Source organism: Copidosoma floridanum, unplaced genomic scaffold (genome assembly GCF_036245765.1).
Source record: "Copidosoma floridanum isolate Cflo_tuat_1 unplaced genomic scaffold, Cflo_Japanese_pri ptg000008l, whole genome shotgun sequence".
Classification (NCBI taxonomy): Eukaryota; Metazoa; Arthropoda; class Insecta; order Hymenoptera; family Encyrtidae; genus Copidosoma; species Copidosoma floridanum.
Window position 1 is genome coordinate 9641553 of NW_028321885.1, and position 26534 is coordinate 9668086.

The window sequence follows — 26534 nt, forward strand, 5'->3', positions numbered from 1 at the left end:
TCCGTACGTTGAGACTCCCAGGGTAAGAATCAAGCTACCCGTAGCCAGCTCTTCATCATCAGGAATAATAATGAAGAATAGCCTGGAAGTTTCACTACTGGCGCTTTTTAGGGCCATTATAAGTATTTGCGTTTCCTACTTAACTATCAATTTCATCGATTCTTTTTAGGGGCCACCTAAGTGTAAACTACCTTGCCAACAAATACATTTTTACTACCATTTCCGAAAGCGATTCGTCGACTAAAAGACTATATTAACTAAACACGGGCACTATTAAACCAAGTCAGCCATTCACTAGCAGACGTCACCTGCGGAGTTGTTCTTCGCAAGGCTGGAAAACCTGGTGACCGACGACCCTATATTACCCTCTCGACTCTAAGCATTCAACCAGGAATCACTAATCCTCTCCAAGGTCTGCGCTGGGCAAACCTATAACAGCTGTGAAGGAAAAAAAACTTGAGCCAACGGGACAGCCTCCACTGGACAAGTATCACTAACCAATCTCCCCATTTAAGATCATCAAAACAACTGAATCTGCGAATAAAAAAGGTGCTTTAGACATCAACGTCTTCGACATTATACCGGGAGACGTTGGGAAAGAGCACTACAACTAGCCTCAAAGCTTCGGACTTTGTAATTTTTCTCCCGATCAGTCTGGGTTTTCAACAGCAGGCCAGAGAAGATCACCCTGGGTATCCAGGCAGTCACAATTTCTGTTAACTGCAGTCAAGAAAGAGTTAACTTAAGAAGCTCATCGGTCTTTTTTAGGGCCATCGGACGTCGAACTACCTTGCCGACAAATATATTAGAACTTAACAAAGTTGACAGAAAACAGCCTTGAGGGGTCACAAAAATTTTAAGCATGCCAAAAGTCGCAACAGGGTGAATTGGAAGAAAAACTTTAAATGTATCTAATAAATAAAATTTTACTTAGGTGTCAAGAACCTACGCAAAAAATTTATCGAGATTGAAACAGCAGCGTCAAAATCGACAAATAAATAATCCATTACGTAAGAGATCAGCTTTTCATTGTACCCTCACAGCAATCTCTGAAATCTTTAAAGATCCTACTTCAGATTTTTAACTAAGTAGAAAATGTATTTGTGTTTTTGTAGCAATAAAAATGTAGGGTTTAAGGTCCAGGACTCTGTTGCTCTGGTAATAAAGTTGGGAGATACGAGTCTAACGTGGGACATAATGTTAAAGCTCACCCAAGTCGAATTAGAGCTACTCACTGATATAAACATGCTCCTATTCGTAGATAAAAGGCATCAGAGGAGATGTAAGTCAATGATGTAACCGCTACGCCAAAGCTAACAATAAATACATGGGGAAATATTATAATCGTGAGAAAGAAAACAAAAACCTCATGTACTTAAATGTAAACAACTTGTATGGGTGGGCAATGACACAGGCATAACCCAAAGGAGATTTCCAATAAGTTGATCACATCACAGAGTCAAACTTTCTCAATATACCAGATGATTGTTATGGATACATCCTGGAAGTAGATCTAAGGTATCCAACAGTTATCTATAATGATCATAAGGATTTACCTCTCTGCCCACAACATATGGCTCCGCCTCACTCCAAGCAGAAAAAGCTCATAACTACTTTGTAACTAAGGAAAGGATAGATGATATAGAGGGTAAAATAGTAGGAAAAGTAAGTGAAGGAAATAAAGAAGTGGGGACAAGACTTAAGCGGGTATATAAGCAGCTCAGTTCAGTTCCAGATATCATTCCAGTGTATGGTCGTAAGATAGTCATTACCATCAACAAATAGTTCCAGCTCTTTGTACCTGCTCGAATCTCAAAAGCTTTTGTAAGTGATGATAAGTTGTTTAATGAACTATGCGAGATGGTTCATAAACTAAATTTATTCATTGAATATTTAGGTAATGGTAAATTTGAGTTCTCATAGTTGTATGTACTTGTAAATGTTATAAATATATTCATAAATAAATTTGTTTGGTAAAGTATACATGAAAATTCAATAAATTGATAAAGAAGGATACGGAGTGGTAAGATGGTGGTTGAACCACACAGATAAAAGCGGTGGTCGAGGCTCTCATCCCTTCTCTTTAATTATTATTCATTAAATGTCTGATATATTTATACAACTTTTATGAGAATCGTCAAATTCTAACCACTTAACATAAACTTTGTTACCACATTTTTTTACAAATTTTTTTTTAAGAAATATGTCTGAATATTGAACTTTAAAGAGCTCTTGTTCGTAAAAGCCGCCAGCAATAGATTTATTTTTTGTAATCTTTTAAATGGTAGGTAGTAGATGTTGTATGAGATATTCTATCGGTTGTAAATATCTCAGTGGACCAATTTGGTGTATACCCTTTCTCAAATGCTTGTTTTACTTGTACACGTACTTTATCATGGACTTTAAATTTTAGCTTTTTCATAGATTTCTTACCATGTGAGAAAAACTTTTTTGCTGAGTGGGCTTCGTTATGTAATGTAACGTCTTTTGGTTTCATACCAATTGTTTGATGTTTTCTATTATTATAATTTTTAATTGAATTAGGTAACATGTCAAACCACTTATAATTACCGTTTAGACTAAACTTTACCTACATCTTGTTCTGTAGAGCACGATTAAGCCTTTCACATACATTTACTTTAAGATTACTGTACATAGAATAGAGATTAATTTTGTACTTTTTAAGAAGATCTTTAAAAGATTTATTTTGAAATTCTTTACCGTTATCAGTATGGAAATTCTTAGGTACACGATCTTGATGAAATGTAGATTTTATCGCAGCAGTGACATCATTACTCATTTTATGTTTAATTGGTACAGCCCATGCGTATTTTGAAAACACATCTATTACAGTAAGCATGTATCTATAACCTTTATTTTTTGGATAATAAGGTATCATTTTAACTATTTGCTTATTACGACTTATCTTTATTAAAGTCTAATGAATGATCTTGAATATTTAATTTATTATTATATGCAGTTCAAAGGAGGGGATAGCATCTTTCTCTCGATTTAGTCTTCTTGAGTAATATAAGAGATCTGAGACAACATATCTTTAATACTATTAATTTCTTTTTCCAAGTTTACTATTTTTGCAATAAATGAGTCTTTTAAATAATTAATCATTCGATTTATTTTATGCAGCTTATTCACAACAACTTTATTTTCTTTATTGAAAGAATTAATATTCATAGCATTATTTGGCTCAATAGCTGTTAAATTATTGCACAGTCTTTTGTTTTCTAAATCATACTGTCCATCTGCAGTGACTTTATATCCAATACCAGGAGGACCTTGGCTACTACCTTCAGTCTTACTTAGCTTACGTTCGAATACGCCAATGCTCATGTTGATACTAACTTGAATGTGCATATGCTTTGTTGTATATACCCTGCTTCACGTAACTCTTCAATGATTCATAGTACCTCATTATTATAGCTGTAGTTCCATGCTGATCTTTCAGCTATGAGCAATTAAAGGCGAACAATTGATTCATTCGGGTCATTCCAGTGCACATAATCTACTTGTTTAAGTATGTTAATAATTGTTCGAGAAATTTTATAGCAAGGTAACAATGATCCTCCCCCCCTTGTTTTAACTTCCAATTATATTAAACATTGGACCTATGATTTTATTAAATTTTTTACTATTATGCAGTCTGATAGCTCCTTTTTTGCTATATCCCTTTCTGCATACATTTGAAGTAGTTAAAAATATAAAATATTTTTTCAAATCATTTGTAGTAATGCGAGATGTATCAGGATGTTTTTTAATAAGTAGCTCTATTAATCTTATGGTTATTGGAAATTCTAACTCGTCTATTCTGATTTGATTATTCTCAAAATATATAGGTGAACCACCGAGCACGTATATTTTATTTTCTTTTCGAAGCCTATACATGAAACCTAATAAATTTTTTTAGTTTTGATCACCCAGCTGTACCACCAGGATATACAATTATTGAAGTCCCTTCACAAATTATTTATTTACCTCTAGTTAGCCGGATTATTGTCTATATACAACTACGTATTGTTGATCAGGATGATGATTTAGTTAATTTTCGTAAAAAGGTAATAACGGTGAGGTAACGTATCAAACTGTCAGTGTAATGTGAATTGTATATAATCATAGAAGCTATATAAGCAGTTCTACATGTACTTCAATGCTCAGTCCTCAATAAACATTTGAACTACCAACACATTGAAAAAAACAACGAAAGCGTCTAAAGCTAACACATCAAAACAATCAATTTTTAAAAAGTATAAGACTAAAAATAAAGGACCGTGGTGGAAAGAAAAGTGGATATTCTTTTTCTTTTGTTGTATTAAGCATAGAAGAGATTCTAAACATTCAGTCTCCTGTCACCTTTGATGAGTCTATTGCACATTATAAGATTCATGCTCATGAACCATACGCATTATCAACTTATGGTTAAAGTAATGAAATTCGTGTATTGATTCAACATCAAGACTTATGCTTGATACCATCCCGAAGTTTATTACATATTTATGGAAGATTGGTTGAGGCAGATGGTAATTCAGTGGTAACTAATACTGAATTGGTGAACAACGCTATTTGTCATTTATTTGAGGAAATAAGATATGAAGTAAACGCTATAGAGATAGACAAATGTAAGAATGTTGGTATAACTAGTCTTATTAAAAATTTTTTAACACTAAGTCCTACTCATAATTCGTTGAATGAGAATGCAGGTTGACTTGATATAAAAGGAGCTAATGATTTAAGTCTAACTGACAATAATGGCTATTTTGATATTCTACTTTCTCTCAGTGTGATATTAGGTTTTGCTGAAGACTATCGTAAGATAATTGTTAATATAAAACATGAACTTATACTCACGAGATCTAGAAATAATTTAAATCCAGTCTTGCAAATACAAATTTCTGCTGTGGATGTGAATGCTGCAGTAACTTGGGAAGAGTTTAAGATAGAAATATTGAGGCTAGAATGGCTTATGCCTTACGTTTTGTAATGTCAGATTCTTATAAAATTCGCTTACTTGATTATTTTAAAAAAGATAAATTTGTATCTATCAGTTACCGAACTTGGGAGCTGTATGAATATCCACTACTACCTTCTACATCAAAACACATATGGATAGTCAAGACTTCTGATCAGTTAGAAAAGCCACGGTATGTTATTTTAACTTTTCAAACGAATCGAAAGAACCAGAGAGCTATTACTGCTTGCAATTTCGATAATTGCTCTATAAGAAATATTAAACTTTATCTTAATTCGCAATATTATTTTTTCAGTGATCTCAACCTCGATATAAGACACTATCCGTATGCATTGTTGTATATGTACGCTAATTTTTAAAATTCATATTTTGGTAAAGATCGTGCATCTTTGTTAAACAAATATCAGTTTCTAACCCACATACCTTTTGTTGTCATTGATTGCTCGAAGCAAAATGAATCGCTAAAAAATGCTCCAGTAGATGTACGTTTAGAATTTCAATCTCATAAAAATTTTTCTAACAACACATCAGCCTATTGCTTAATTCTACACGATTGCATTATCCAGTACAGTCCATTGAGTGAGGATGTTAAAAAACTTATATAGAATGTAATGGGGAATTAATCTTTAAAATGGTAATGGGGTAGAGCACTATAAAAAAACTAGAGTCAGACATTAAGCTCATTTATTTGCTAGCAGCCTAAGAGTACAGATTGATATGTTGCATAAGCCAACCAGTAGTAACTTTAGTAGCAACGTGAAATATAAAAAACTTTCATCCAAGGATGATGATAATACAAAAAAAAATGTTGGCTAAAAAAATTTGTGGATAAAAAGTTTTCAGATAGCAAAAAATCCGTTCCTAATCGAGAAAGTTATGAAAAATTTTAATAAACGGATTATATAAATGGTATGCAGGGTTTTAAGCAGTCTGTCACTGACTTTGTGTTTAAAGAGTTAACTATAGTTCCATTAACTGGAGACGTTGAACCTATGACGTTTACATTTAAGCAACCATTTCTTTGGAAGAGGCTCACTGACAAAAATTAAAGAGAAAACACTTGGCTGCAATGTTAACATCATGGGATACTATGGGATACAGGTGAATTACCATACAATACCATAGGTAAAATCCTCAGAGAGTATCTTGATAATGCATGCAAAGTGTATGTAGGAGGTTTTGTGCAAAAAAATTGGTTAGAGCGATTTAAATTTCATGTTTGTAATATAATGGAGTTTGGTTATCCACTGATAAATAAAATTATAATTGTTACACTTTTAAAAAACCATAACGGGTTATAGAAACAAATTGTGCTCCACATAACGTCAAGCTATTTAAGCATTATGTTCTAGCAGTACACTTCATGTATTGGGATTAAACATTTAATGGAGAGGTAAAACAATAGCTGTACCTTACATGTGAGATCGTGGTTGAGCCTCTCATCATTGCAGAAGGTGGGATCTCTACTGTAATAATAGCAGCAGTGCTACCCGAATAGAATAGAGAAGATACTGGGCGTCGTTTGAATATGGGGGCCATGTGGCTCCCCGTAGATCAAGGCTTAAAGCTGGCACTGTTCCAGCTCCCAGGCGGGGACTGGCCCTAATCTGTACTAGGAAACTATTCCAAGACTATTTCAGCTCCCGGGCGGGTACTGGCTCTAAACTGTACTAGGGGACTAACCCAAGACTGCTCTAGCTCCTGGGTGGGGACTGGCTCTAATCTGTGCTAGGGGACTAACTCAAGACTGTTCCAGCTCCTAGGCGGGGACTGGCTCTGGGCCAGAACCCGCCTTGTTTACCTACTGACATAGTACACTCATATGTAATACATAGCCTTACTTCATAGCAGTTAATGCTCTAAACACATAAGCTACAACCGTGGAGAAATCCTATTGAGGAAATGGTTTGTTTTCTATCGCCTTCTTGCGTTTTGTCGCTACTTTCACTATGTATGTACACATGTATGACTGATTATGCCGCAACTTATTGCTCAAATGACGTTCCCAGCCCTTGATGCATGTACTGAAGTTGAATGCATAAATGTAAAGGTCATTACTCATGTAACAAGTTCCATACTTTCTGCACAAATCTTATACAAACAATCTTTAGTAATTAAAGGTGCCAAAAAATAATTTAACGCTCTTAATATACGCATAAACACTGTTCTAGCCCTCTCTTAGCTTAGGAATAGAATAAAGCATAAGATATAAGCATATTATTTATTACCGTATTAAAAAATAGCAATGGTGAAAACTAATTGTAATATAAATGTATATTTCGCTTTCTTATTCGCAGTAAAATTTGTTGTAGATCATGAATTTTAATTTCTGATCAAGCCGTCTCAGTGTTTTTCGCATAACTATAAACCAGCGAAAGTAAAGCGGTACTAGTGATGTAGAATCAAATTTTCAGTGATTTTATCAATCTTCAGTTTTTCAACAGTCTGTTCATTTTTTTCAATTGAGAAAAAGTTTTCATGCTTCAATGATGATTTGATGTTTAGTTTTTGTCTGTACATCGTATCATATTATAATGTAAAGAACTTATATTATTTGATCCGGTGATTGAAAAAATAACAACAAGTTACCTACATTATTTCCCAAAAATTAAAGTTATTATTTAGCAAAGACCTATGTTACACTAATGAGTTGTTAAAAGTCAGAGACAATAGATAACACTCCAAACAAAAATTAACATTGGGATATTACCAACCAATCCTAAAGATGACAGAAGTAGCTTTAAATGCAGTTTTCATCTTAAAATACTATGATTTACTATATTTTAGGATAAATAGCTAAACCAATTTTAGAACCCAACCACCCTAAAGAATGTAATATCAGAAATGATAAAAGTCTATAATTTAAATATACAACTATGTGAGTTTTTTTCTCCGATTCATGTTAGTTTGAACTGTAATCGAAAGCAACTGCTTTTTAGAGAGGTCTTCTGAGGTTCGGGGCAGCAAACATTCGTTTTAACTGAAAATAGGGTTATATTGCATCGAATCAATGAAAATAAGTACAGAAAAGCTTTTCTTTTTTTTTATTAGTACTTAGTCGATAGGTTGCCATGAAATATTTGATTTTAATAGGTTTTTTGAGGTTAGGTTTATAAATTATTTAAGATCAAAGAATTGGTTACTTCTGTATTTAATAGGTTTTTTGAGGTTAGGTTTATAAATTACTTATGATCAAAGAATTGGTTACTTCTGTATTAAATTATTAAAAATACATACAAATAAGATTTTCATTTTCTTTAGTATCACTTGGTGGATTCTTGAACGCTCAAAATTACTTTTTAACAGGTTTTTCGAGGTTAGAAACTACACATTTGGTTTTCAGTTAATAAAAAGAGTAAATTCGTGATCAGCGTCATAAAATACATAAGAAAAAAAAAATTTGCACAATTTTCTTAAAAGTGATGTATGTGTAAGGTTAAAATAACTGTTCTTTATTGGTAGGTCGTTGACTTCTTTGCGTTATAGTGGTCCACTGTTTTCGAAATTTAAAAAACGCCACCTAGCATTTGAAACTAGAGATAATAAGCTTCAACTTAAACCCAAAGATGCCCGAAAAAACCGTACCCAATTTTGGAGAAGGGGTGTGGCCAAGTTGACGGAAAATCCCTTATATATTTTTTTATATTACATAGTGACTTTGAAAGGTCATTCGACGCAACTACCTTTCCATCCTCCTCCGCCGCCCTCAGTCCTTCCTCTAAATGAGGTAAAATTTTAACAGTCTTTAAGTAATTTTTGTTAGGTTTGATTATTGGTTAGCCCCCCTCAGCTCCTCCCCTATCCCCCCTTGACACCCATCTAAATAAGGTAACTTTCTATGAGTTTTAACTATATTTTAATTAGGTTACATTGTTGTGTAGCCCCTACTCCACTACCCTCATAATTTTACATCCCAATAACCGAATAACTTAATAAGCCTCCCTTACAATTCAAAAGAACTCCCTTAAGCTTCCCATCAGCAGCGTCTATGAATGAAGTAAAATTGTATCAGTAATCATATCATTTTTAGTTTAATTACTTTTTGTACCCCCACCCAGAGCTCACCTTACATTTTTCAAGAAATTCTCTCAGTCTTCTCACACTTTTTAAACAGTCAGTTTTCACCACTCCTTATATCCACGTTATTATTTCTTATTCGAATGTAATCATTATTTTAGGTGTATATTATGTTAGCACATTACCATACTGTCAGTTTTTACCTATTTTTATTGGGTTAAATTGTTGTTTAATCCCTTTCCACCTCCTCTCATAACTTTATAACCCAACAACCGGACAAACCAACAAAAGATTGAAGAACTCCCTCCAGTCACCCTTCAGCCGCATCTCTAAATGAGGTAAAATTATATAGGTTTTTATGTTATTTCTAGTTATATGACTATTTGCACCTTTTGTCTCACCTCTCCTTACAGTTTTAAGAAAGCCTGATTTCTAGCACATAGCACATTTCTACACCACCGCTGAGGTAGTGCTATGGTGCGCTATTTTTTTTAAATTTTTATTTATTTTTTTTTATTTTTTTTTTTATTTAATTTTCTAAAAGTACGTTAATTGCATTATTGTATACGTATAGAAATGTAACATTATATTTTTATACCTTATTATCAACATCGAATAAACTTAAAAAATATTTAAACCGTGAAGCTTGCTTGTAGTCCTATTTACCTCGAAAAAATAGAAATCATATTTATTGAAATATGTCAAGTAATGCGCATTGTCATGGAAAAATATTTAAATAATAATTTCATTAATTTAATAATTTCATTTATTGTTTAAATGAACTGTGCAATATTATTTTGGACAATTTTATACTTTTGCTTGTATAAAGAAATTCAATTTTTTTTATTCATTTTAAATTAATTAACGTTAAAAATTTCTTTTGAAACAATATTTTCTATTTCTTAGTTATTATCACGTTTCATTTAAATATAAATTCCATTTCCATTTTTGCATCTTGATAACATGATGTACAATTATGGGAAAATAGCGGTTTTTTCAAATATAATCCAATATTTTTAAAATTTTCACCTTGAGGGTTATTTATAGACATGGAAAGTGCGAAGACTTAAGAAAATTGTTTCTGTACAAAATAAAAAGTAATGATGATAAATTAAAAAAAGGTTTGTGACCTTCAGATCTATTGATAGTCATTGAAAACGCTAAGACTAAAGGAAATTATTTTCTGTATGAAATAAAAAGTAATGATAATGAATTTCCTGTACTAAGAGTTATTTTTGATATAAAAACTCTCTATTCAATTTTTTCTCCAGTTATAATTTTTGCTTCAATATTGTATTTAAGTAATTTTGTAATTTGTTATCTTAGAGCGTTACATAAGCTTTCAACTATACTTAAATTTCGTATCAAAATAACAATTACTCGAATTTTTAAATAAAGCTTATGCGGTGGTGAGCCTTTACAAATATTGTTTAGGAATTCAATTCAAAAATTTATATAAATATCGTTATCAGATTTATTAACACTTGTAAGTAGCATGGTTTATCCTGTAATATATTTTTGTTTCTCTTTTTAAATGATTTAGAATTTTGTAATTAAAAAAATAGTATATTCGTTAAAAGAAGTAAGTGTAACGCTATTTATTAAAGAGTTAATATCTTTACCAAAAATATCGGAATAAACATATGAAACTATTTGAAACTATTCAATTTTTACTTCTCCAATATCTAATAATAATTTTGTAAACATTTTGTAAATTGAACCACTATAGATTATATTAGGTTTTAGAATACGAAACGACAAAAAATATAATGATTAAATACTTTTTTGTATAATCATGCTTCTATTAGTATTTTCTTAAACTGGAAGAATATGTCTGAAACCGCCTCCTAAGATGATCGATTTATTACCAAAATGGATATTTATATCACATGAATTACGTAATTTTTATTCAACTATTTCTAAGGCTTTTTTGGGATCACAGAAGCCTCATTCCACATAATTGAATCTATTTTTTTCAGATACAAATTCCAAGAACTAACTTTTTACATTGTTCAAGTCTAATATTAAACGAAATGTTTCATGACTGGTTATTTTTTTTGGAAGTAATATTGATGCTATACCAGTCCATGCCATAGATAAAAATTTTTTTCTACAAGAAATGTAATAATGAATTAACGTTTTACTTAGAAATGTTTTTCCTCAACCTTCTGGGCGATTAATAAGAAAAAAAAATGTCTGTTTGTTCACATATAATTTTGAAAATTGTGATTTACGATCAGAGAGATTCATTACGGCCAGAGCGTATAACCAACATGTTTTCATTTTTCTTACTTACTTCTTTGAATACAAGGTTCGGGACATGGTACACTACGGATATAGGGTAGAGCTTTCATGTGAACGTACCAGCACTTTCATGACCATAATCGGTTACAATCCATGTGAATGGAGCATAGACTGCATTGACACGAAAGCATATAGCTTGATGCCTTCAACGCTAGTGTTCTTTTATTGTGAAATATTTACACTTTCTCCATGAGAAATACGCATGAATTTTCTCGTCGTGTAGGTAAGATTTAACGCAGACCCAAGCTGCACTAAGTACACTTACTTATCAGCAAGGGAAAGCATCAAGAATTTTGGTGGCGCTTGCAAAAAATTCAGCCTACAAAGAACAGCTAAGAAACGGATACTGGTCCTCAGGAACTTAGAAACCTTTTCAGTTCTTTAGAGAATTGGCACCTCTAGCAACTGGTGGCGAGCTTGTTTGCTAATGCTATGAGAAACAATGTTCTCCCTGGTGGCTCCACCTAGAAGTAATGCTAACGCGGTCAATACATACTACCTATGGCGAAACTGTTAAGTACGGTTTGAAGTTTAACAGTTGTACTTAGCAGTTTGATTACGCCATAGTAGGGCATAAACTAATACTGTTCAGCTTGTAAAAGATCTAGTTGACACATGTTATCTAGTTCTTAATACTCTAGTAAACAGTGATAACAAGTTGCAAAGCTCAGAACATATTTTAAATCTACGCTCTAAATTGATTATTGACAAAGCAAGAAGTTTAGAATCGCCACGAAATTTATTAATGATGAAAGCATCTAATTTCAACATTCCGACCTGGATCATCTCTATATTGTGTGGAAACGAAATCATCTTTGCAAGCTATTTCGTCTAAGGCGAACTTAGATCTAGGGTTGACTATCTTTTATACCTCCTAAAATTGCTAAAGTTACTGTAGTGTATTGCTATTTTAAGGGTGAGTCAGAGGGGTGGAGGAGCTAGTTGTCATCTTAAAACCATACAACTATATAATGTAAGAAAAGATGATTAATTTAGTTTTATTCAGTGCCCTCCGATGAATTTGGAAATTTAAGGTGATCGGTGATCCGTGGGGGCGAGATACACAAAATAAATAAATACATACAAAGTGTACTTAAATTTTTATATTGTTTTATTAATGCAACGTTTCGCAGACCATTTCTGTCAGCCTCATCAGGCGCAGGTACGTGAGAATTTGTAAGTATATTGACTTACTTGTCATCTGTCGAACTATCGAGTGTAAGAAAAGATGTGTTCTTGTGTGTGTGTACTAATGCTCCACCCCTGCACGCTTTGCGGACTAACCCCCTTAAAAATATATACTGTCTTTAAGTTTTCTAAAACTTTTGTAGAAAGTTCTATTTCTGGCTTCTGATTACTTTATTTACTAATATAATAGTGTTTAAACGATAATTATTATAAAAGACACATAGAAAGAGTTGTAGATTTGCATTTGTTTTATTATGTAAAATTTTAGAGCTTTATGCACTCTGTAATTTTTTGGTTAAAGTCACAACGTGGTGAATTAATCTACACATTTGAAGAAATGCAAAAATGAGTATCCGTCGGAAAAAACTAAAAAATAAAAAAAATAGCAGGCACTTTCAACATCTTAGTTTAAGTAAAATAAAAATTAATTTTTTGCAAATTAATGAAAGAGCGTTAATGTTACAGGAAACTATACTTTCACTAATAATCTCAAGACTCAAGAAAACAGAATAAACGAGAACAAAAATACAACATTAGGTAAATTGAATATTGAATATATTTTAGTTAAATAATACGTTCTATTGAACAGAGTTGTTATTAAATGAAAAGTATACAAAAATATAATTCCAAAATTTAAAATCACACAACAATATTTTATGTGAAAAGTTGAAAGAAACTACAATCGAATTGCTTAATTAATAATGATATTTTAATTAATAAAGTTATTCTATGTGTGAGTGTGTAAAGTATTTAATACTAAAATATGTATAAAATTCTTTATTTTATTACTATTTTATGTCTTAACTTATTATAAGTATGTTTTATTAGTTAAGTAAGTGTTAGGCAAAATAGGTCTTAGTAAAAATGTATGGGGTTAAAATATCAGAGAACAATATGATAAGATGTATAATACCAGCAGTAAGATTTTCTGTTTAATTATGGTGTGTGTTCTCTTTTACACAGATGAGGAAGAAGGTAGCATATAAGAGGGCTATTGAGATGCCCTTTAAAATCTTGGGGAGGAGGGGGCAGTGTGGTTCCTAAAGTAAAAATTGCAGGTCACGATATCATGGAGTCAAAATATAGCAAAATTTCAATTATTTTTGGGCAGCTATCGTGAGGAGGAGCATATCGTGTGCGGGAGGAGGCTTGTGACCTGACGTATCGAAGAAACTATGTGATAGAGGGGATGTAAATGCTAAGTTACATAGTTGTATGATAAAAGCTTTATATACGATTCCCACACAGCCCCCCTCTAAACACAAAATAAAGTGAAATTTTGTCTTTTTTTCAGCTTAGCTTACTTTTTGTCTAGACTCCCTACCACCCATACAGCCCCTCTTTCATACCCCTACCTCCTTCTTAAGGAATAATTCTGAACATTCTACCACCCCATATCACTTTTGTGGAACCTTAATGATACCCTTATAACCTTTACGGTCCTTGACACCTACCCATACACATACAAGTATAATTATTATTTTATTTAGAAATTTCATTTTTTAGCAAAGTACGATAAGTCACTAGCTTTAGAAATAAACTAATACATGTATGTATACGTATCAGTGGACATTATTTTCTGGTAACATGTATATTAACAAGGTAAATGTATGCGTATGTTGTTTTTGTTATTCTAACGTATGTCATTTTTTGTTGAGACACTACATCGACCTCATACGTACTTAAATATTTACTTTTTAGTACATATTTTAAAATGTTTTCCTACAATGACAAGGACAAAAATGGACATCATAGAAATAAACAATTGATAGTAAATTTATTCATGTAACTAAGAGTAACATAATAATTAACTTTATATGAACTTTTTATTAATTAAAATGTTAGTATAAAATTCATAGTCCACTAAGTTTTTTTTGGAAATACTAGTGATGAACTTTGTAAAAAAATTAATTTTTATTTATCTTTGATTTGATTGATATTGTTTTGTGCTGTTGGATGTAAACATGTTTATGATAATGTTTTGTAACTATTTGTATTTCAAGTAGAAAATAATTAAATTAGAGTAGTCTTCTTTTTTAAAGGATTAAAAGTTAAAAGCATGCATATAACGATTATAGTAGTAAGCTTACTTAAAAACTATTTACTAATTGCCATTGCAATTTGATGAAGAGAAAAAAGTGTTTATATATCTACTATATGATATTATGTAGGAGAAGAATAATATTAAAAAATGCTACTAATACTATTACGGAAGGAATGTAAAGATTTAGAAAAGTTACTAAAATAAAAGATATATGCAAACAGTTCCTTATTATAGCACAAAAGGTACATGGCCTTATAATTGACAGTCTAAGAAGAAAGTTGACAAGACATTTGTTATATTACAATCGTACTTAAGTATTTTGTTGTCATGTGAATTAATAACAATGGTTTACCTTATTAACTGTGAGGGTACATTTTTTAAAATTATAACAGTAATAATAAGTATATTTTTTTAATTCAATGAAAATTTTTTAATGTGGCTCTATTATGGAGCCCCTAAATTTGGATCAAGAATTATCTTAATTGTACAAATATATTTTCTATGTAAATACATTTTTAATTACTTAAAAAAGCATAAAATAACAAATAGTTGTAGAGATTGGCTTGTAAAGAATACAGGGGACAGAGCCTTACTAATATATATAAATATGAAAGTAGGGATTCACCCACGGCCTGCTTTGCACACCAACCACCTAATACGCTATCTTAAAATAAGAATTGTTTAATTTAATATAACAATTTAATTTTTAATCTTAAATTGTGAGTCATGTAATTGTGTATAATAAAAAAAACGTATACTGCACATAAATTTATCGTGTTACAATATACTGTGAATATTTATATTTATTACAAAAGATAAGTGTATAGTGCTTAAATATCTATCTGCTGATCCGTATACAAAATCCGGAATTGATCCTATACTGATAATTCTTTTTATTCAGGATAGTATGAGGAAAAAATGCGAATGCTGCACTTAAAGATAAATTGAGCTACTTCAATGTATATCCAATACGATAAAGTAACACAGTCAAAAATTTTAATGTACGGTAATGAGATCATCTATCTTCACTGTCGGTAACTGAAACAATGACTCGGTTCTTTAGCAATCTGAGACGCTTCTCTCTCGTACTTCATGAATTAATTGTTATTAATAAATAGGCGCTCATTTAACGCTTATTCAAGACTTTTATCTTATGTATGAATAATTATGCATCCACGAGATGGCTCACTCTTGCCAAAGATTCTCCCGAATGTCTTGCGCCAAAGATACATTTACCTAGCATATTATATTCATCAAGATATGCTATTACCACAATGGATTAACCTCAGTCATTCTGTACATATCATTTAAATAATAGAAACGAAGAAATTCTAGTTGCCGATTTTATGGTAGTACCCAATAATGAAAATTTGTTGTACAAACATTACTTTCCTATTATTGATGAAAATTGCCCATCATTTTAAATTATAAAGAATATTTTTGATAATATTCATAAAAAAAATAGATAAAGCACTTTATAAAATAACAAAAACGGGTATAAACGCTATTAAAAATGAAATGAAAATATTTTACAAAATATCAGAGTATGTAAATGGTTGCTATTAAAGCCCTACAAAAGGAGCATGGTGGTTGCAGGAACTTTTTCTTCGTGGACAAAGCCATTAAGTATTCAACTTACTAGTTTATATTGCAAATAAAAAGAATAGTATTCGAAGAAAATAATATTTTCAAAGTTATAAAAAACTTAGAGACCGATTCAACGGCGTGGTTCATATTAAACAAAAAAAATAGTATGGCAAGAAGAATTGGCTATGTTAATGTTTGAGAATAATATTGTTTTAATAAAGTAACAAAAGTTTAGGTGACACGAAAAAACAGTTCCAAATAGTTTAACGATAGGACTACTCAGTATAGTGTCTCCTAAGCACTTGAAGCCTTTTTTTAATAATACAAAATCGCATTGATAAAGTAGAATTTTTTTAAGACTTAAAACCAGTTGACGAAGTACTTTATATTACATTTAAATATGCTATAATTGCTTTAGGTCAAGCGAAACACGATTCTCAAATCAATAATGTTTTTGAAGAAGCAAGTTATTTTGCTGCAATGCCAACAGAGAAAATATTTCAAGTGGTTTTTAATTTCTGAAGATAGTTGTAGCAAAAATTTAAGCATTTTAAACAATTCAAACAATTTTTGATGAAGATTGAAAAAAAAAAAAAAAAAAGAAAAAAGAAAATAAGCTAAATTGAATTTTTTAATTTAAAGAAAAATTATGCAAGTATTGTGGAATACCGAAAGCAACTATATTAATGATATCCTAAAATAACAAAGAAAACGAAGCAGTTAAAAGTTTAGAAACACATTTTAAAAATCTTTTCGTTAAGCTCAATAGTGATGAAAAAATTATTTAACGTAATGATTAAAAGTGCAAAAAATAATATTTAATAGATAGTTCAGAAGGTTTTGGACAAAAAAATTACTGTACAAAACATTAATTAATAATTATTTGTTGTTAAAGAAAAAAAAATTATTTCTATGGTTGGGACTGGAATAGCTTCGATTTTATGACAATATCTGTGCAAGTCACGGAATGGACGGAGAGTGTGGGGCGTGTGCTGCACAGGTAAACGATAGTCCATTTTTAGTCAAGAACCTCCACAGCCAATTAAAAGCTGTGTTGCAGTATATTGACTCTACTTGTGGGTTTATAGTGCGGAGCCAATTTAAACTTTAGTTTCATTAACAGACTTCATGACTCAGTACATTAGTAATATGAATTTCACCAGTACGAACAGAGAATAATTTTCTTAAATATATCGTTCTCGCAACTATTACTTTTATGAAACACAGTAAATAGTTACATATTTGTCCATCTTAAGATTGTAGACTTGTTAAGCTCCTAAGATTATTTTTTAATTATTTGAAGATCCGTCACTGTGAAAGCACTACCAAAGGAATGACAAGTCATAGAAAATTTCATTTAACATTAAAAGTGCTTTTTTACAATATGAATCTAATAAAGAAAAATTACGTGAAGTAGATGTAGTTATTTGAGGTAAAGCTTTAATGATCCTTAAAAAGGCTTAGAAAATTGTCAAAAACAAATTAGAAGACCAAAGTCGTAATGACTCGCTGTTTGGTGGCAAATTATTTATTTTAAAAGGCGATTTCAGGCAAATACTTTCAGTGGTGAAGCATGGGTGTAAAACTTCAGCAATAAATAATACTGTAAAATACTTAATTTTGTGAAAAAATTGTAAAATTTTAAAATTGAAAAATAACATGCGTTACACAGATGGAGAATTTGCTTCGTTTTTGATAAAGATTGCAAATAAAACAATAAAATCATTTAATATTTTTAAAAAATGGAAAAATAATAACATTTATAAAAAAAATTTTGAAGATCAAGATGGTATAAATGATCACCAATAAGGTAATTCTTACAACTTACACTAAATTGTCTTATATCTTGAACAACAAAATTCTAAGTTTAATTCAAGGAATCGAACATACGTACTACAGTATATAATATGCAAAATGAAAAGGTAGTGATGGCGCAGATTATAATATAGACATAAAATTTTCAATCGAAACTCTCAGTAATATACATGAAGGCTTATCACCTCATTTTTTTAAATATGAAAGTCAGTACCATTGTTATCTTAATAAGAAACTTAAACATGGTTTTTGCAATGGATCTAGACTTCACATTACAAAATTATTTGAATACAACATCAAAGCAGAAATAACAACTGGAGAAAAAGAAAGTAAGAAATTTTTCATACCAAGAATTACATTAAACAGGGGTAGTAATGTATCCCTACCATTTATATTATACGAAAAAATAATATCCTTCCGCTTCTTCTACGAGAAATTATAAATCACAAGGCTTCAGTTATAATAAATTAGAATTTTATTACAAAAGATCCTCATTTTTTTCCGGTCAACTTTAGGTCTTACTTTTAAGATATAGGAATTCTAATAATATATTTAAACAAAGTCATTTCCAAAACGAATTTACCATTGAAAACATAGTGTGTGAAAAAAATTTATATTTAGAAATTAAAATTTTTTTCATCTCGTAAACAGTCACAGACAACTCTTGTACTAAAAAAATCGCTTTTTACAAACAATTTTATAGAATCTCTCCTTTTTTTTTAAATAATACTTTTTAGAGTATTCTTCACACCAAGCGCATCCATTAAAAATCTAACTTTTGTATGAAGTATATTATTTACAAAAACAGCAAAAAATTTAATAACACCAAGATGACATGCCATGTCTTATACTCAATATTTATTACTCGAAAAATTACGCAGCGATCTTTAAACTTAAAGCTGTTTACCTGATTCTGCAATCATGCGACATATAACTTACTTTTTTTTAATTAAGGTACTGTCACAAAACTCGAACTATACATCCGACCTCCAAAAAATCTCATAGTGCAGTCATTTCGCAACATTAACTCGTACTACTACGTTCAAGAATGTTAACAATTTCAACATTTTTCTCTACGTAAATCCACAAGAAATATCATCCACACTTTTGACAGCAACTTGAACCTAATATAAAATCCGATTGATTAGCAGTTTTAACCATCAAACTAAATAATTATAGTACTGCGAACGTGCGCATGTTAATCGAAAGTAATTAGGTAAATCTCTTGTTACGTCGGCGCGACGTATGATTTAAGTCTAAGCTTGCGCTTAATAACTTGGGACTCAAGCTGGGCACGTAGGTGGAGCACGGGGCTAAAGGAGTAGCTCAACTTAACGATGTGGTACTCGGAAAGGGGCTACGACTACTTTCACGCGACTAAGACCGACTGCTGTGCAACACTCCGATGAACTTACTCGCAGCTCGCTTAAGGTTGGTCGATTTTACCAGGAGCGCCGTATCGAAGGGTACCCCGTTCGCGACCTAAAAACTGTCAGCACCGTCACGAGTAAGGGTATCGTTTCTCGGCTTTACGTGGGGAAGAGATGGGTTAACTCGCGATCTGACTTTGATGCACTAATATCGTTGTGAGTATTTGCTTTAATCCGATCGGTCCTTGTTATTCTGATGGTATTACTACCATGGAGAGCAATGGTATACGCGTGGTTTAATTAATATTTCCGGTGATCTACGGGTACCAATACTATGGCGAGTAATGGTGTTCGCGCAAAACAAATTGATATTTTTCGGTGATCCAAGAATACCAATACTATGGCGAGTAATAGTGTTCGCGCAAAATAACTTGATATTTCCCGGTGATCCACGGGTACCAATACTATGGCGAGTAATAGTGTTCGCGCAAAATAACTTGATATTTCCCGGTGATCCACGGGTACCAATACTATGGCGAGTAATGGTGTTCGCGCAAAACAACTTAATAGGAAGAAATAAACTTTAGAAATTCGATAACTTTCCACTTACTTTTATTTAAAAAGGAAAACTCGGTACAGGCAGTGAACCAGCGTAAAACGGAAACCGCGCTCGAAGAAGATCAAGTGGCAGTAGAGGCGGACTCTGGTTACCAGTTGATCGTTCGAGGGTGACAAACGAAATTTAACTGTGTCCTCGCTTCGTAGTAGACTAGGTTGTAGCAAAGGCGGACTCTCACTACGTAGTATACTTGGAAGGGTATCGACAAGTGTCATGTGCCGAACTGATTTTCCTCTGGGCCTCCGGGCCTTTTTATTGCGAGAAGCGGACCTCGGTCACGCGCTGGCTTGAAAAATGCAGGAAAACCTGCCGGGGGAAAATTTTGAAGAAAAGACAATAGCCGAAAATCTAATTGGCTAGAACTGCTCTAGTTTAGCTACTCAGAAATTGGCACATCCCATATCCGGCTTGTTCTTCTCTAAGCGTCAAGAGAAGGAAAGGTGATTTACTTACTCGTGCTCTTCCTTTCTCTTTTACATCAAGATTTTACAGATTTTCCCATGTTATTTAATTTTAACTTTAGGATAACATATTGCCAGAATTTACTTAGACTAAGCATTGTTCATTTATTCAATCAAATTTATTGCAAAAAGAGCAGTGAAAATCGCCCAATATTTCATGTAGGTGTTGACTGAATAATCGTTCACTGAGTTGCTATATCAATAATAGGGTTACTAATAATAATTTTTACACATTAATAATTATTATAGTTGCTAGAATTGCCAGATACATTAATCGAACAAGTTGATAGTCAGAAAGAGTAATTGTTAACAGCGGTCCAACCACTTATCTCTGAAGTAGCTGTAGTTGTGGTCCAAATACAAATCAGGTGTTCGTCGTGACCCACTGTTTGTTAATTTAACTAAGCTTGTCGGTCATTTTAATTTATTGTTACCAACGAATATATTTTGAAATTTTAGGAGTGGGATCAATTCTCATTTTCCCTTTTGCTTACTTTTTGGAGAGGATGTCGGCACGTGGTGCCCTGGGGATTTGAAAATTCAGTTACTAACATGGGCTCGGTCGTACAAACTCTCTCTCTCTCTCTTGACATATCTGAGTCAGGAAAAGGGGAAGGAGCTATTGTTGACTGTTGGCTCAACTTTCTCGCTTTCCTTTACATATTGAAAAGTAGCAAGATTTGTCTGGATTACAAAAATTACGTTTTTGCGACTGGTATAAGAATTCTATAGTGCAAGAGGGTGGCTTGGCAACTCATGTATCGAAAACGAGTGAAACTAATAATGTCGCTTTGTTAGGTTTACAGTAGTTAACATTATTATTTATATTGTGATTGCTCATCAACTATACATTACTCTATCTTAGTCTACTTGTCTTAGTTCTTATCTACCGGCGCAACTGTTCCTAGCTAGCCTTTTGCATCTGTTAGTTCTTTAAAGTTATTTTATTATTTTACGCTTTAAAAAGTATTTCATTCGATTTCTTTTCCGGTCAGAATGGGCCAGCGTGCATGTATGTGAGTCATGCATGGGCATAGTACCTTAAGTACGAGCAATCTTGTAGGTGATTCACCTCTTTTCAGATGCACATTGGCCCCTGCGTTTAGTGTTCTAAAATCGGCACGGAAAGTTTTGAAGAAAGGGAAAAAAAAATTAATGTGGGTACACCGATTTTACACTCTGATAAGTCGTTCAGATCCCTAACCTGACGTGTCCTTCTCAAATCTAATAGTATAAAAACTCTTTGCACATACGAATTTCCGGTGTAGAGTTATTATAAAGGTTGGAGGTTGAATCATGTTGCGTCTTTTAAGTAAATGAAAGACTTTAGTCGGTGATTATGCTACGTATTAGAAGCGTGCATTTTGAAAATATAAATCTTAGTTTGGTGTCCAAGCTGTGTAAGAAAAGCTCGAGTAAACCAGGCCATTGTAGACTCGCTTGAAAAGTGAATCAATGATAAACAAGAAAAAAAGGGCCATCGACTACGTTAAAAGCAGCAGCCTAATTAACATCATCACCACGAGTACTCTTGTGTAGGATTAGAATTACCGTAACAGTCAATCTTGTGAGATCTTGTGACTGCGTACACGCAAACTACGGGTAACAAACAATCATAGAAGAAAGTTAAGATAAAACTATGAATTGCTTAAACATTGTACATGCGAGCTTGAAAATTTTTAATTTATATTCTGTCTAAAAATCAATTATTTCCAGCTTCATTAAATTTATAAAATCATCGAATAAGATACAACTTGGTTGTTGGTTAAGTTCATTTTCTTAATTTAAATATTTCAGATTTGAAATTACAATCGATAGAAAAAATTTTAGTTTTGAAGAATAAATTAAAAACCTAACAAAATTAAGCAGATAACGTATGATAAAGACCTTTATAAAAACGTGAGGTGAAGAGACGAATAGAATACGCTACTTTTGCATTACAAAAGGCAGAAATTTAAGCAGTAGGTCAACGTCAGTTCGGCATATGACACATTCAAACTATTCCATACATACCATTCGGAAACAGAAATTCGAAGTGAAAATCGTAGATAGAATGTTTTTATATGCATCTATATTAACTTCAGTGGACTGTGCGTATACATGTATATTTAAATACATACGCGTGAATGTTTATATACCTATAAGTGAGTATGTACGTGTTGGAACAAGTAACACCCAATAGATTAATTTTTTTTATTCATAAATCATGATGTGTCACAGATTGTTGTATGTCCGGACATCAAAGTAATCAAGTACACAAATGAAGTACAAAAAGGCAAAAATGAGGTAGTACTCTTTCAACTGACGTTCGCTAACTAAAGCAGCTACTTGTTATTATTTAAAAGCACTACAATCTTAAGTTATTTTTTACGAAAAATTGATAGTGCACAAAATACAAACAAAATTCACATTTTCAGTCATGGCATCACAAAGAGAAAAAACAGCTAGAGTTGTTAGAGCGGCGGCAGCTAGAAACAACACAGAATGAGCAGCTAGAAGACGAAGAAACTTTATAAGGAGCCCCAGAAGGTAGTAATACAGCAAAATCTTCGACCCTGCTCACTTTACCCCTCAAGCAGAAGTTGGATACATAGGACCTAAATTGTTTAATGAGTCTTTAAAATTAGACAAAAAGCTTGAAAATATGTTTGGGTGGGATCCAGGAAAAATCAAATGAAAAGTTTATAAAATTCGATGGTTCCTTGAAGATAGAATACAGGTTATATAAGCTAGAAGAGAAGTTAGGACAAGGCATACATACTAAAAACGCTAAAAAAGAGAATAATAAGATGTGGAACAAGTTAGATGAAGTAATAAGTCAATTTGTTGAGTACACTAACTTGATAAAGTAGAGGTTCCTTGTAACTGAACAACTTTAAAGTGTTTATTAATCAATCGACTTTGACATACCAGTATAAAGGTTTTCTTCACGTGTTTCTTTATATATAGTTAAATCAAAATATTGAGCTGCTTATCTTATGCTAGAGTTAAGCAAAATGGTGAACTCTAAATCGGAAACATAGGTATCAGAGTCATTTTAATAGAAACAAACCAACGGGGTATATTCTGCTTTGTCCTGAATCTTGAAAGTTCTATCAAAGTCAAAATGTACGATTTAATCAAAAACTTGTACACAGAGACGTCTATGGTAAAAATTTAATTCAAAATATAGAGCAAATCTGTAAACACATAATTCTGATTTATTAATTTAAAAAATAAAGAGACGGATGAGGCGATAGGAAAGGAGGGAGACAAACTTCTTGGACTAAGACGTAGAAGACCTCGAAAGGACTTAATGACAGAAGATGCAAAAAACTTAGAAAATACTTCTGAGACCTACTTGGCAATAACCGTAGAAAGGCTAACTTGCGACGATAAAACTACTTAATAACTGTTGACCAACATAAATAGTGATCAACAAAATTACAAAGAATTGAAGCCTTTTAGATTCAACAATGCTATACCCTAAAGAACTTCTATGGTCACAAACCAAGGACTGCATAGACAGCGAAGAATGAGAGAAGAAGAAAGAGATTTTGAGCGACAATCTTGATAGAAAACCGTCAATTTACAGAGAAGTAGTGGGAAGTCTGATATACCTCACTAACACTATGACACCTAATATTTACTACACCATCAATGTACTAAGTCTTTATCAAAATTGTCCTGTGGAAGAAGATTGGTAAATAGTGACCCAAGTTATCAGTTATCTTGCTGGTAATTGCCAGGTAAAGTAAATCGAAATGAGTGAAACGTGTCAAGAAAAGATTTTTATAAAAAATGTGCTAAAAATCATAATGGACTGTTCATTCTGGTCAACCAACTTGTATGGTGCGATAACAAAGATACTGAACGTAGTGCAAACATTTGGGGAGAGTGCACACTACGTCATATGCTAGAAGTGAGAAGGTATTGTGTCACAAAATGTGAAACAAAGATATTAATAACAACTAAATAGATAAGATCCTAAAAACAATATGCAGGAATTTTCATTAGTCCACTTTACTTGGAACGACATAAAAATTTGACGCACTTTCTCTTAAATAATGGATGTTGTTTAGACAAGTCAAACTGACCAAAACGACCTAATACAGTCGCCCAGGAGCCAGGGGTTAGCTCATTTACAAACTTACTTTATCTTATTTTCTTTAAGTTTTAATATTTCTTTCTGACCATTTGAGTAAAAAGCGAAATCATTTCTGTTGTATTAATTATTTTGATTTAATGACCGAATATTTTTTTATTACCTACCAAGTAAGTCTAGGTTATAATGTAAAAATTTTTATTTGAACAAGCTATAATAAAAATGTTAACTTTTAACTCTTCAATAAATTTATAAGTTTATGAGATCATCCAAAAAAGGGACTAATGGTACAATATGCTTTTGACATCCATGATAAACACTAATCTTTCTAATGGCAATATAGTCACTGCGCGCAGCTAGCCCCTCATGACAGTTCTCTTCACGATCCACTTCTGAATAACCGTTCACTGCTATATTGTTATTGTGTCTCCTACTCCAGAATTCTTACGCGAGTGAAAAAAATCTGTCACACCTAACCTACGAAAAAAGAGCAGTTTTGGGATATTTTTTGAAATCAATAAAACCAATTTTAAAGTGTTTCGTTCAGAAATGTTTATAAAGAAGTTTTGTAGTTGCTACAGTGTGTAAGTTCACTAAATTATTGGTTTCTTCTAATACTTAATATTGAAACATAATCTCGAATGCATCAAAACAAGAGTAACTTTAACTTAATATCTTTATACAGAAATAAGATACAATGATTATTTTTCAATTTGTAGGTAATCGAATAGCAAATACATACATATAATAACCAAAATCCAAGAATGCTGACCTAACTTTGAAAATAAGTAGCTTCTCTGTTTTTTCTAAAAAATCAAGTAATTATCAGGTCTGCTACCTTGACTAACGGTAAGCAATTGGTCATTTGGGGAGCTACCTGAAGACGAACATTCTTCGACCAGTCGCGTACCTCCCTCCAGCATGCTCTCTGTACACAGAGAATCCGAGAAAAAGAATCAAGCTATCCTGGGTCCAAGTACCCAAGTACTGCGATTTCCGTCAACTGATCCAAGTCAAGTAGCAGATTTGCGCTGTTAACAGAACTCCAGCCCCGTTTTTCACCGACTCTCTATCATTAATCATTATAAGTCACGACTGAAAGTATCACCTCTGTAAAATCCAGGCCTCTGACGACCCGCTTACTAAACTAGGAATCACTGATCCTCTGCGAGGTTTGCTCTCGGCGAACTTGATCTCGAAGCTAAGAAAAAGACACATACTTGAACGAACGGAACAATCTTTAATAGGCAAGTAACATAAAGTAATATCCACCTTGGACTGTCAGAACAAACAAAGAAAAGTTAATAAAGAGCACTACAACTAGCTTCATCGTGTTTTTCCTCTGGACCAATCTGATGCTACAACAAATCAAAGGATAGCCTAAGTTATCCATTTAGTCACTTTCAAGTCGCTAAAAAATTCAGTCAAGAAAGAGTTACGGTCACTGATCCTTTGTAGTGTCAACAAGTAGTTTATAATGTAAGGAACGTACGGTACTTCTCAGCAACGTCATATTTTTTAAATTTAATTTTATATTATATCAAACTATTTTATATACTGTACTTTTTAATTAATAAATAACTTATCATCAAAGTAAAGACATGATCAGTTGGTACTCAAAGCTAATGTTACTTTTATATTTTATGATTACAAATCATGCATTATAATAATTATTTCATCATCATAAATTATTGCAGTTGGTGCATAATGCATGCAAGGGATGGAGCCTCACTGGTGTATTTGAACAAATACACTTAAATGGAGAATACAAAAAATGAGTTGCGTATGTTCTTAAGTTAAATTATTTTGAACAAAGGTGGAACATTAATCTAAATCGAATGTTGTAAGAAATTTTCTAAAACTTGTATTTCTGCACTGTAATTATTTAACAAAAATGAAGCTTGTGTGTCAATGGCTGACTTGTAATATGTTTTTAGAAAAATTCTGATGAATTGAATTTTCCTCTTGATTGCGATGAACAAGTGTTTAGTCATCATAGGATTCATGTTAATTTGATGATACGATATTTTTAATGGTGCAACTCACGACAAACTAAAATATTAA

At 32.2% G+C, this 26534-nt stretch overlaps 1 protein-coding gene across 1 annotated transcript in view; it reads right to left on the minus strand.

Moving 5' to 3' along the window:
- The window catches only part of TfIIFbeta (transcription factor TFIIFbeta), a 134856-nt gene that overhangs the window by 53032 nt on the left and 55290 nt on the right, over window positions 1-26534 (minus strand). The window lies entirely within an intron of this gene.